This window comes from Ictalurus punctatus, unplaced genomic scaffold (assembly GCF_001660625.3).
Source record: "Ictalurus punctatus breed USDA103 unplaced genomic scaffold, Coco_2.0 Super-Scaffold_100, whole genome shotgun sequence".
Classification (NCBI taxonomy): domain Eukaryota; kingdom Metazoa; phylum Chordata; class Actinopteri; order Siluriformes; family Ictaluridae; genus Ictalurus; species Ictalurus punctatus.
The window spans coordinates 3,877,861-3,889,116 of NW_026521086.1; the positions used below are offsets into that span (position 1 = coordinate 3,877,861).

General features: G+C 48.0%; 1 non-coding gene across 1 annotated transcript; it reads right to left on the minus strand.

Moving 5' to 3' along the window:
* Positions 1-4,889: 4,889 nt before the first annotated feature.
* On the minus strand, positions 4,890-4,962 carry trnav-cac (transfer RNA valine (anticodon CAC)). The gene has a single exon. It is a non-coding gene; the product is annotated as a tRNA-Val (tRNA).
* Positions 4,963-11,256: the final 6,294 nt, after the last annotated feature.

Here is an 11,256-nt window from a genome sequence, read left to right on the forward strand (position 1 = left end):
GGTTAGAATGACAACCTGCAACCACACTGGCCCATTCTGGAGAAGACTGGACAACCCTGATCTAAAGCAAATAACCACTGAGGTAAGTGCCACTTTGTGAGTTCTGAATCCGTCATGCCGGCTCGACGTCACTCGATGAACAGGGAAGGAACCGGGAGATGAGAAGACTTCCCACGGTTGAGGAATGGCAATTTCAGGTTGAGGGTGCGTTTGCTTTGCGTTTTCCCGCTTGGAGGTGGGGAATTACAAGTTGCAACCTCGTGTCAAGCGCATCAGTACTCTTGTCTTCTTGATGAAGTAAAGAGCCAGGCTTCCACATTCAGTGGAAAAGCAGAGACTGCCTGTGATTTTACAAGCAGCTGTTATCTGCCTTGCTACAAAAGCTCAGTGGAAGGGAAACCGCTCCCAGTTGACCTGGGTTCGATTCCCGGCCAATGCACCGATTGTAACTTGGAGCGTCTCGTGGTATTTCATGGTAGTTGGCGGATAAGGAAGGAATCACCTACCTGAGAATGAGTTGGTCAACAGAATGTGCCATAGGCTTCTCTGCAGGCCTCCTACGACTCTTTCTGCTTCCCACTTGAGTTCTTAGTGCTCTCTTTGCTGTTTGTAAACACGTCAGCATGCAACAGGGCACGTTTGACCCGTGAACAGGGGCGAAAAGGTGAGAACATGCGGTCTCTCCGTGTCTGTCTCTTGTTAGCGACAAGCTAGCATGCAAACTGTGATGAGAGGTGTCCATTTTCCGCGATCAGCCATCTATATAGTCAATGTTTTATATTTAATAAGCAAATATGTCTATATGCTGATTGGTCTTAAGCAGCGTTGTCCAATCTTCAGCTTTTGGTTCCAATCTAGCAGGAGCCACACCTGATTCCAATTGTTGGCTCCGCTGATCTTGGCTTTCAATAGACTAAAGTGTGGCTTCTGCTTGGTTAGAATGACAACCTGCAACCACACTGGCCCATTCTGGAGAAGACTGGACAACCCTGATCTAAAGCAAATAACCACCGAGGTAAGTGCCACTTTGTGAGTTCTGAATCCGTCATGCCGGCTCGACGTCACTCGATGAACAGGGAAGGAACCAGGAGATGAGAAGACTTCCCACGGTTGACGAATGGCGATTTCAAGTTGAGGGTGCGTTTGCTTTGCGTTTTCCCGCTTGGAGGTGGGGAATTACAAGTCGCAACCTCGTGTCAAGCGCATCAGTACTCTTGTCTTCTTGATGAAGGAAAGAGCCAGGCTTCCACATTCAGTGGAAAAGCAGAGACTGCCCGTGATTTTACAAGCAGCTGTTATCTGCCTTGCTACAAAAGCTCAATGGAAGGGAAACCGCTCCCAGTTGACCCGGCTTCAATTCTTGGCCCGTCCACGGGTTGTAGCTTGGAGCTTCTCCAGGTACTTTATGGTAGTTGGCACAAAAGGAAGGAATCACCTACCTGAGAATGAGTTGGTCAACAGAATGTGCCATAGGCTTCTCTGCAGGCCTCCTACGACTCTTTCTGCTTCCCACTTGAGTTCTTAGTGCTCTCTTTGCTGTTTGTAAACACGTCAGCATGCAACAGAGCACGTTTGACCTGTGAACAGGGGCGAAAAGGTGAGAACATGCGGTCTCTCCGTGTCTGTCTCTTGTTAGCGACAAGCTAGCATGCAAACTGTGATGAGAGGTGTCCATTTCCGCGATCAGCCATCTATATAGTCAATGTTTTATATTTAATAAGCAAATATGTCTATATGTTGATTGGTCTTAAGCAGCGTTGTCCAATCTTCAGCTTTTCGTTCCAATCTAGCAGGAGCCACACCTGATTCCAATTGTTGGCTCCGCTGATCTTGGCTTTCAATAGACTAAAGTGTGGCTTCTGCTTGGTTAGAATGACAACCTGCAACCACACTGGCCCATTCTGGATAAGACTGGACAACCCTGATCTGGGTTGTCCAGTCTAACCCTAACCCTAACCCCACTTGAGTTCTTAGTGCTCTCTTTGCTGTTTGTAAACACGTCATTATGCAATAGGGCACGTTTGACCCGTGAACAGGGGCGAAAAGGTGAGAACATGCGGTCTCTCCGTGTCTGTCTCTTGTTAGCGACAAGCTAGCATGCAAACTGTGATGAGAGGTGTCCATTTTCCGCGATCAGCCATCTATATAGTCAATGTTTTATATTTAATAAGCAAATATGTCTATATGTTGATTGGTCTTAAGCAGCGTTGTCCAATCTTCAGCTTTTGGTTCCAATCTAGCAGGAGCCACACCTGATTCCAATTGTTGGCTCCGCTGATCTTGGCTTTCAATAGACTAAAGTGTGGCTTCTGCTTGGTTAGAATGACAACCTGCAACCACACTGGCCCATTCTGGATAAGACTGGACAACCCTGATCTAAAGCAAATAACCACTGAGGTAAGTGCCACTTTGTGAGTTCTGAATCCGTCATGCCGGCTCGACGTCACTCGATGAACAGGGAAGGAACCGGGAGATGAGAAGACTTCCCACGGTTGAGGAATGGCAATTTCAGGTTGAGGGTGCGTTTGCTTTGCGTTTTCCCGCTTGGAGGTGGGGAATTACAAGTTGCAACCTCGTGTCAAGCGCATCATTACTCTTGTCTTCTTGATGAAGGAAAGAGCCAGGCTTCCACATTCAGTGGAAAAGCAGAGACTGCCTGTGATTTTGCAAGCAGCTGTTATCTGCCTTGCTACAAAAGCTCAATGGAAGGGAAACCGCTCCCAGTTGACCTGGGTTCGATTCCCGGCCAATGCACCGATTGTAGCTTGGAGCTTCTCCAGGTACTTTATGGTAGTTGGCACAAAAGGAAGGAATCACCTACCTGAGAATGAGTTGGTCAACAGAATGTGCCATAGGCTTCTCTGCAGGCCTCCTACGACTCTTTCTGCTTCCCACTTGAGTTCTTAGTGCTCTCTTTGCTGTTTGTAAACACGTCAGCATGCAACAGGGCACGTTTGACCCGTGAACAGGGGCGAAAAGGTGAGAACATGCGGTCTCTCCGTGTCTGTCTCTTGTTAGCGACAAGCTAGCATGCAAACTGTGATGAGAGGTGTCCATTTTCCGCGATCAGCCATCTATATAGTCAATGTTTTATATTTAATAAGCAAATATGTCTATATGCTGATTGGTCTTAAGCAGCGTTGTCCAATCTTCAGCTTTTGGTTCCAATCTAGCAGGAGCCACACCTGATTCCAATTGTTGGCTCCGCTGATCTTGGCTTTCAATAGACTAAAGTGTGGCTTCTGCTTGGTTAGAATGACAACCTGCAACCACACTGGCCCATTCTGGAGAAGACTGGACAACCCTGATCTAAAGCAAATAACCACTGAGGTAAGTGCCACTTTGTGAGTTCTGAATCCGTCATGCCGGCTCGACGTCACTCGATGAACAGGGAAGGAACCGGGAGATGAGAAGACTTCCCACGGTTGACGAATGGCGATTTCAAGTTGAGGGTGCGTTTGCTTTGCGTTTTCCCGCTTGGAGGTGGGGAATTACAAGTCGCAACCTCGTGTCAAGCGCATCAGTACTCTTGTCTTCTTGATGAAGGAAAGAGCCAGGCTTCCACATTCAGTGGAAAAGCAGAGACTGCCTGTGATTTTGCAAGCAGCTGTTATCTGCCTTGCTACAAAAGCTCAATGGAAGGGAAACCGCTCCCAGTTGACCTGGGTTCAATTCCCGGCCAATGCACCGATTGTAGCTTGGAGCTTCTCGTGGTATTTCATGGTAGTTGGCGGATAAGGAAGGAATCACCTACCTGAGAATGAGTTGGTCAACAGAATGTGCCATAGGCTTCTCTGCAGGCCTCCTACGACTCTTTCTGCTTCCCACTTGAGTTCTTAGTGCTCTCTTTGCTGTTTGTAAACACGTCAGCATGCAACAGGGCACGTTTGACCCGTGAACAGGGGCGAAAAGGTGAGAACATGCGGTCTCTCCGTGTCTGTCTCTTGTTAGCGACAAGCTAGCATGCAAACTGTGATGAGAGGTGTCCATTTTCCGCGATCAGCCATCTATATAGTCAATGTTTTATATTTAATAAGCAAATATGTCTATATGCTGATTGGTCTTAAGCAGCGTTGTCCAATCTTCAGCTTTTGGTTCCAATCTAGCAGGAGCCACACCTGATTCCAATTGTTGGCTCCGCTGATCTTGGCTTTCAATAGACTAAAGTGTGGCTTCTGCTTGGTTAGAATGACAACCTGCAACCACACTGGCCCATTCTGGAGAAGACTGGACAACCCTGATCTAAAGCAAATAACCACTGAGGTAAGTGCCACTTTGTGAGTTCTGAATCCGTCATGCCGGCTCGACGTCACTCGATGAACAGGGAAGGAACCGGGAGATGAGAAGACTTCCCACGGTTGACGAATGGCGATTTCAAGTTGAGGGTGCGTTTGCTTTGCGTTTTCCCGCTTGGAGGTGGGGAATTACAAGTCGCAACCTCGTGTCAAGCGCATCAGTACTCTTGTCTTCTTGATGAAGGAAAGAGCCAGGCTTCCACATTCAGTGGAAAAGCAGAGACTGCCCGTGATTTTGCAAGCAGCTGTTATCTGCCTTGCTACAAAAGCTCAATGGAAGGGAAACCGCTCCCAGCCTTTTTCGGGCGCAGACCTCTTGAAGACCTCTCGAGGTGAACTCGGCGAGCAGTACTTTACGGCAAATTTTCCAGTCACGCACAGAGTCTTGTTGAGCAACGAAAGAGCCAGGCTTCCACTTTCTGGGGAAAACCAGAGACTCCCTTTCATTTGGTAAGCAAATATTAACTGCTTTGCTACAAAAGAAGGAAATCTCCTCTGTAAAGGAGGTCTCGCTTTCTGGCTGTTCCTAGAGGACCTGATCCTACAGTGATGACAACCGCTCAGTCATTAAAGCAAAGTTCAGTATTTCTAGCTTGTTTCTACCCGGTCTCGAACCAGGGACCGTTTGCGTGTGAGGCAAACGTGATAACCACTACACTACAGAAACCACGGTGCCGTGGCACTTTGGCTGTTGCCTATGGTCTTCTGATGAGAAGCGCACATACGTACACTTTGTTCACCAGAGCGGAATGGTGCAGCGTGGCATTGGTGGTATAGTGGTGAGCATAGCTCCAGTCCAAGCAGTTGACCCGGCTTCAATTCTTGGCCCGTCCACGGGTTGTAGCTTGGAGCTTCTCCAGGTACTTTATGGTAGTTGGCACAAAAGGAAGGAATCACCTACCTGAGAATGAGTTGGTCAACAGAATGTGCCATAGGCTTCTCTGCAGGCCTCCTACGACTCTTTCTGCTTCCCACTTGAGTTCTTAGTGCTCTCTTTGCTGTTTGTAAACACGTCAGCATGCAACAGGGCACGTTTGACCCGTGAACAGGGGCGAAAAGGTGAGAACATGCGGTCTCTCCGTGTCTGTCTCTTGTTAGCGACAAGCTAGCATGCAAACTGTGATGAGAGGTGTCCATTTTCCGCGATCAGCCATCTATATAGTCAATGTTTTATATTTAATAAGCAAATATGTCTATATGCTGATTGGTCTTAAGCAGCGTTGTCCAATCTTCAGCTTTTGGTTCCAATCTAGCAGGAGCCACACCTGATTCCAATTGTTGGCTCCGCTGATCTTGGCTTTCAATAGACTAAAGTGTGGCTTCTGCTTGGTTAGAATGACAACCTGCAACCACACTGGCCCATTCTGGATAAGACTGGACAACCCTGATCTAAAGCAAATAACCACTGAGGTAAGTGCCACTTTGTGAGTTCTGAATCCGTCATGCCGGCTCGACGTCACTCGATGAACAGGGAAGGAACCGGGAGATGAGAAGACTTCCCACGGTTGACGAATGGCGATTTCAAGTTGAGGGTGCGTTTGCTTTGCGTTTTCCCGCTTGGAGGTGGGGAATTACAAGTCGCAACCTCGTGTCAAGCGCATCAGTACTCTTGTCTTCTTGATGAAGGAAAGAGCCAGGCTTCCACATTCAGTGGAAAAGCAGAGACTGCCCGTGATTTTGCAAGCAGCTGTTATCTGCCTTGCTACAAAAGCTCAATGGAAGGGAAACCGCTCCCAGTTGACCCGGCTTCAATTCTTGGCCCGTCCACGGGTTGTAGCTTGGAGCTTCTCCAGGTACTTTATGGTAGTTGGCACAAAAGGAAGGAATCACCTACCTGAGAATGAGTTGGTCAACAGAATGTGCCATAGGCTTCTCTGCAGGCCTCCTACGACTCTTTCTGCTTCCCACTTGAGTTCTTAGTGCTCTCTTTGCTGTTTGTAAACACGTCATTATGCAACAGGGCACGTTTGACCCGTGAACAGGGGCGAAAAGGTGAGAACATGCGGTCTCTCCGTGTCTGTCTCTTGTTAGCGACAAGCTAGCATGCAAACTGTGATGAGAGGTGTCCATTTTCCGCGATCAGCCATCTATATAGTCAATGTTTTATATTTAATAAGCAAATATGTCTATATGCTGATTGGTCTTAAGCAGCGTTGTCCAATCTTCAGCTTTTGGTTCCAATCTAGCAGGAGCCACACCTGATTCCAATTGTTGGCTCCGCTGATCTTGGCTTTCAATAGACTAAAGTGTGGCTTCTGCTTGGTTAGAATGACAACCTGCAACCACACTGGCCCATTCTGGATAAGACTGGACAACCCTGATCTGGGTTGTCCAGTCTAACCCTAACCCTAACCCCACTTGAGTTCTTAGTGCTCTCTTTGCTGTTTGTAAACACGTCATTATGCAACAGGGCACGTTTGACCCGTGAACAGGGGCGAAAAGGTGAGAACATGGGTCTCTCCGTGTCTGTCTCTTGTTAGCGACAAGCTAGCATGCACACTGTGATGAGAGGTGTCCATTTTCCGCGATCAGCCATCTATATAGTCAATGTTTTATATTTAATAAGCAAATATGTCTATATGCTGATTGGTCTTAAGCAGCGTTGTCCAATCTTCAGCTTTTGGTTCCAATCTAGCAGGAGCCACACCTGATTCCAATTGTTGGCTCCGCTGATCTTGGCTTTCAATAGACTAAAGTCTGGCTTCTGCTTGGTTAGAATGACAACCTGCAACCACACTGGCCCATTCTGGATAAGACTGGACAACCCTGATCTAAAGCAAATAACCACTGAGGTAAGTGGCCACTTTGTGAGTTCTGAATCCGTCATGCCGGCTCGACGTCACTCGATGAACAGGGAAGGAACCGGGAGATGAGAAGACTTCCCACGGTTGAGGAATGGCAATTTCAGGTTGAGGGTGCGTTTGCTTTGCGTTTTCCCGCTTGGAGGTGGGGAATTACAAGTCGCAACCTCGTGTCAAGCGCATCAGTACTCTTGTCTTCTTGATGAAGGAAAGAGCCAGGCTTCCACATTCAGTGGAAAAGCAGAGACTGCCGTGATTTTGCAAGCAGCTGTTATCTGCCTTGCTACAAAAGCTCAATGGAAGGGAAACCGCTCCCAGTTGACCCGGCTTCAATTCTTGGCCCGTCCACGGGTTGTAGCTTGGAGCTTCTCCAGGTACTCTATGGTAGTTGGCACAAAAGGAAGGAATCACCTACCTGAGAATGAGTTGGTCAACAGAATGTGCCATAGGCTTCTCTGCAGGCCTCCTACGACTCTTTCTGCTTCCCACTTGAGTTCTTAGTGCTCTCTTTGCTGTTTGTAAACACGTCAGCATGCAACAGGGCACGTTTGACCCGTGAACAGGGGCGAAAAGGTGAGAACATGCGGTCTCTCCGTGTCTGTCTCTTGTTAGCGACAAGCTAGCATGCAAACTGTGATGAGAGGTGTCCATTTTCCGCGATCAGCCATCTATATAGTCAATGTTTTATATTTAATAAGCAAATATGTCTATATGCTGATTGGTCTTAAGCAGCGTTGTCCAATCTTCAGCTTTTGGTTCCAATCTAGCAGGAGCCACACCTGATTCCAATTGTTGGCTCCGCTGATCTTGGCTTTCAATAGACTAAAGTGTGGCTTCTGCTTGGTTAGAATGACAACCTGCAACCACACTGGCCCATTCTGGAGAAGACTGGACAACCCTGATCTAAAGCAAATAACCACTGAGGTAAGTGCCACTTTGTGAGTTCTGAATCCGTCATGCCGGCTCGACGTCACTCGATGAACAGGGAAGGAACCGGGAGATGAGAAGACTTCCCACGGTTGACGAATGGCGATTTCAAGTTGAGGGTGCGTTTGCTTTGCGTTTTCCCGCTTGGAGGTGGGGAATTACAAGTCGCAACCTCGTGTCAAGCGCATCATTACTCTTGTCTTCTTGATGAAGGAAAGAGCCAGGCTTCCACATTCAGTGGAAAAGCAGAGACTGCCCGTGATTTTGCAAGCAGCTGTTATCTGCCTTGCTACAAAAGCTCAATGGAAGGGAAACCGCTCCCAGTTGACCCGGCTTCAATTCTTGGCCCGTCCACGGGTTGTAGCTTGGAGCTTCTCCAGGTACTTTATGGTAGTTGGCACAAAAGGAAGGAATCACCTACCTGAGAATGAGTTGGTCAACAGAATGTGCCATAGGCTTCTCTGCAGGCCTCCTACGACTCCTTCTGCTTCCCACTTGAGTTCTTAGTGCTCTCTTTGCTGTTTGTAAACACGTCAGCATGCAACAGGGCACGTTTGACCCGTGAACAGGGGCGAAAAGGTGAGAACATGCGGTCTCTCCGTGTCTGTCTCTTGTTAGCGACAAGCTAGCATGCAAACTGTGATGAGAGGTGTCCATTTTCCGCGATCAGCCATCTATATAGTCAATGTTTTATATTTAATAAGCAAATATGTCTATATGCTGATTGGTCTTAAGCAGCGTTGTCCAATCTTCAGCTTTTGGTTCCAATCTAGCAGGAGCCACACCTGATTCCAATTGTTGGCTCCGCTGATCTTGGCTTTCAATAGACTAAAGTGTGGCTTCTGCTTGGTTAGAATGACAACCTGCAACCACACTGGCCCATTCTGGATAAGACTGGACAACCCTGATCTAAAGCAAATAACCACTGAGGTAAGTGCCACTTTGTGAGTTCTGAATCCGTCATGCCGGCTCGACGTCACTCGATGAACAGGGAAGGAACCGGGAGATGAGAAGACTTCCCACGGTTGAGGAATGGCAATTTCAGGTTGAGGGTGCGTTTGCTTTGCGTTTTCCCGCTTGGAGGTGGGGAATTACAAGTCGCAACCTCGTGTCAAGCGCATCAGTACTCTTGTCTTCTTGATGAAGGAAAGAGCCAGGCTTCCACATTCAGTGGAAAAGCAGAGACTGCCGGTGATTTTGCAAGCAGCTGTTATCTGCCTTGCTACAAAAGCTCAATGGAAGGGAAACCGCTCCCAGTTGACCCGGCTTCAATTCTTGGCCCGTCCACGGGTTGTAGCTTGGAGCTTCTCCAGGTACTCTATGGTAGTTGGCACAAAAGGAAGGAATCACCTACCTGAGAATGAGTTGGTCAACAGAATGTGCCATAGGCTTCTCTGCAGGCCTCCTACGACTCTTTCTTCTGCTTCCCACTTGAGTTCTTAGTGCTCTCTTTGCTGTTTGTAAACACGTCAGCATGCAACAGGGCACGTTTGTACCCGTGAACAGGGGCGAAAAGGTGAGACATGCGGTCTCTCCGTGTCTGTCTCTTGTTAGCGACAAGCTAGCATGCAAACTGTTGATGAGAGGTGTCCATTTTCCGCGATCAGCCATCTATATAGTCAATGTTTTATATTATTAATAAGGCAAATATGTCTATATGCTGATTGGTCTTAAGCAGCGTTGTCCAATCTTCAGCTTTTGGTTCCAATCTAGCAGGAGCCACAACCTGATTCCAATTGTTGGCTCCGCTGATCTTTGGCTTTCTATAGACTAAAGTGTGGCTTCTGCTTGGTTACGAATGACAACCTGCAACCACACTGGCCCATTCTGGATAAGACCTGGACAACCCTGATCTAAAGCAAATAACCACTGAGGTAAGTGCCACTTTGTGAGTTCTGAATCCGTCATGCCGGCTCGACGTCACTCGATGAACAGGGAAGGAACCGGGAGATGAGAAGACTTCCCACGGTTGACGAATGGCGATTTCAAGTTGAGGGTGCGTTTGCTTTGCGTTTTCCCGCTTGGAGGTGGGGAATTACAAGTCGCAACCTCGTGTCAAGCGCATCAGTACTCTTGTCTTCTTGATGAAGGAAATAGCCAGGCTTCCACATTCAGTGGAAAAGCAGAGACTGCCCGTGATTTTGCAAGCAGCTGTTATCTGCCTTGCTACAAAAGCTCAATGGAAGGGAAACCGCTCCCAGTTGACCCGGCTTCAATTCTTGGCCCGTCCACGGGTTGTAGCTTGGAGCTTCTCCAGGTACTTTATGGTAGTTGGCACAAAAGGAAGGAATCACCTACCTGAGAATGAGTTGGTCAACAGAATGTGCCATAGGCTTCTCTGCAGGCCCTCCTACGACTCCTTCTGCTTCCCACTTGAGTTCTTAGTGCTCTCTTTGCTGTTTGTAAACACGTCAGCATGCAACAGGGCACGTTTGACCCGTGAACAGGGGCGAAAAGGTGAGAACATGCGGTCTCTCCGTGTCTGTCCTCTTGTTAGCGACAAGCTAGCATGCAAACTGTGATGAGAGGTGTCCATTTTCCGCGATCAGCCATCTATATAGTCAATGTTTTATATTAATAAGCAAATATGTCTATATGCTGATTGGTCTTAAGCAGCGTTGTCCATCTTCAGCTTTTGGTTCCAATCTAGCAGGAGCCACACCTGATTCAATTGTTGGCTCCGCTGATCTTGGCTTTCAATAGACTAAAGTGTGGCTTCTGCTTGGTTTAGAATGACAACCTGCAACCACACTGGGCCCATTCTGGAGAAGACTGGACAACCCTGATCTAAAGCAAATAACCACTGAGGTAAGTGCCACATTGTGAGTTCTGAATCCGTCATGCCGGCTCGACGTCACCTCGATGAACAGGGAAGGAACCGGGAGATGAGAAGACTTCCCACGGTTGACGAATGGCGATTTCAAGTTGAGGGTGCGTTTGCTTTGCGTTTTCCCCGCTTGGAGGTGGGGAATTACAAGTCGCAACCTCGTGTCAAGCGCATCAGTACTCTTGTCTTCTTGATGAAAGGAAAGAGCCAGGCTTCCACATTCAGTGGAAAAGCAGAGACTGCCCGTGATTTTGCAAGCAGCTGTTATCTGCCTTGCTACAAAAGCTCAGTGGAAGGGAAACCGCTCCCAGTTGACCCTGGGCTTCAATTCCTGGCACGTCACCGGTTGTAAGCTTGGAGGCTTCTCAGGGTACTTATGTAGTTGGGCACAAAAGGAAGGAATCAC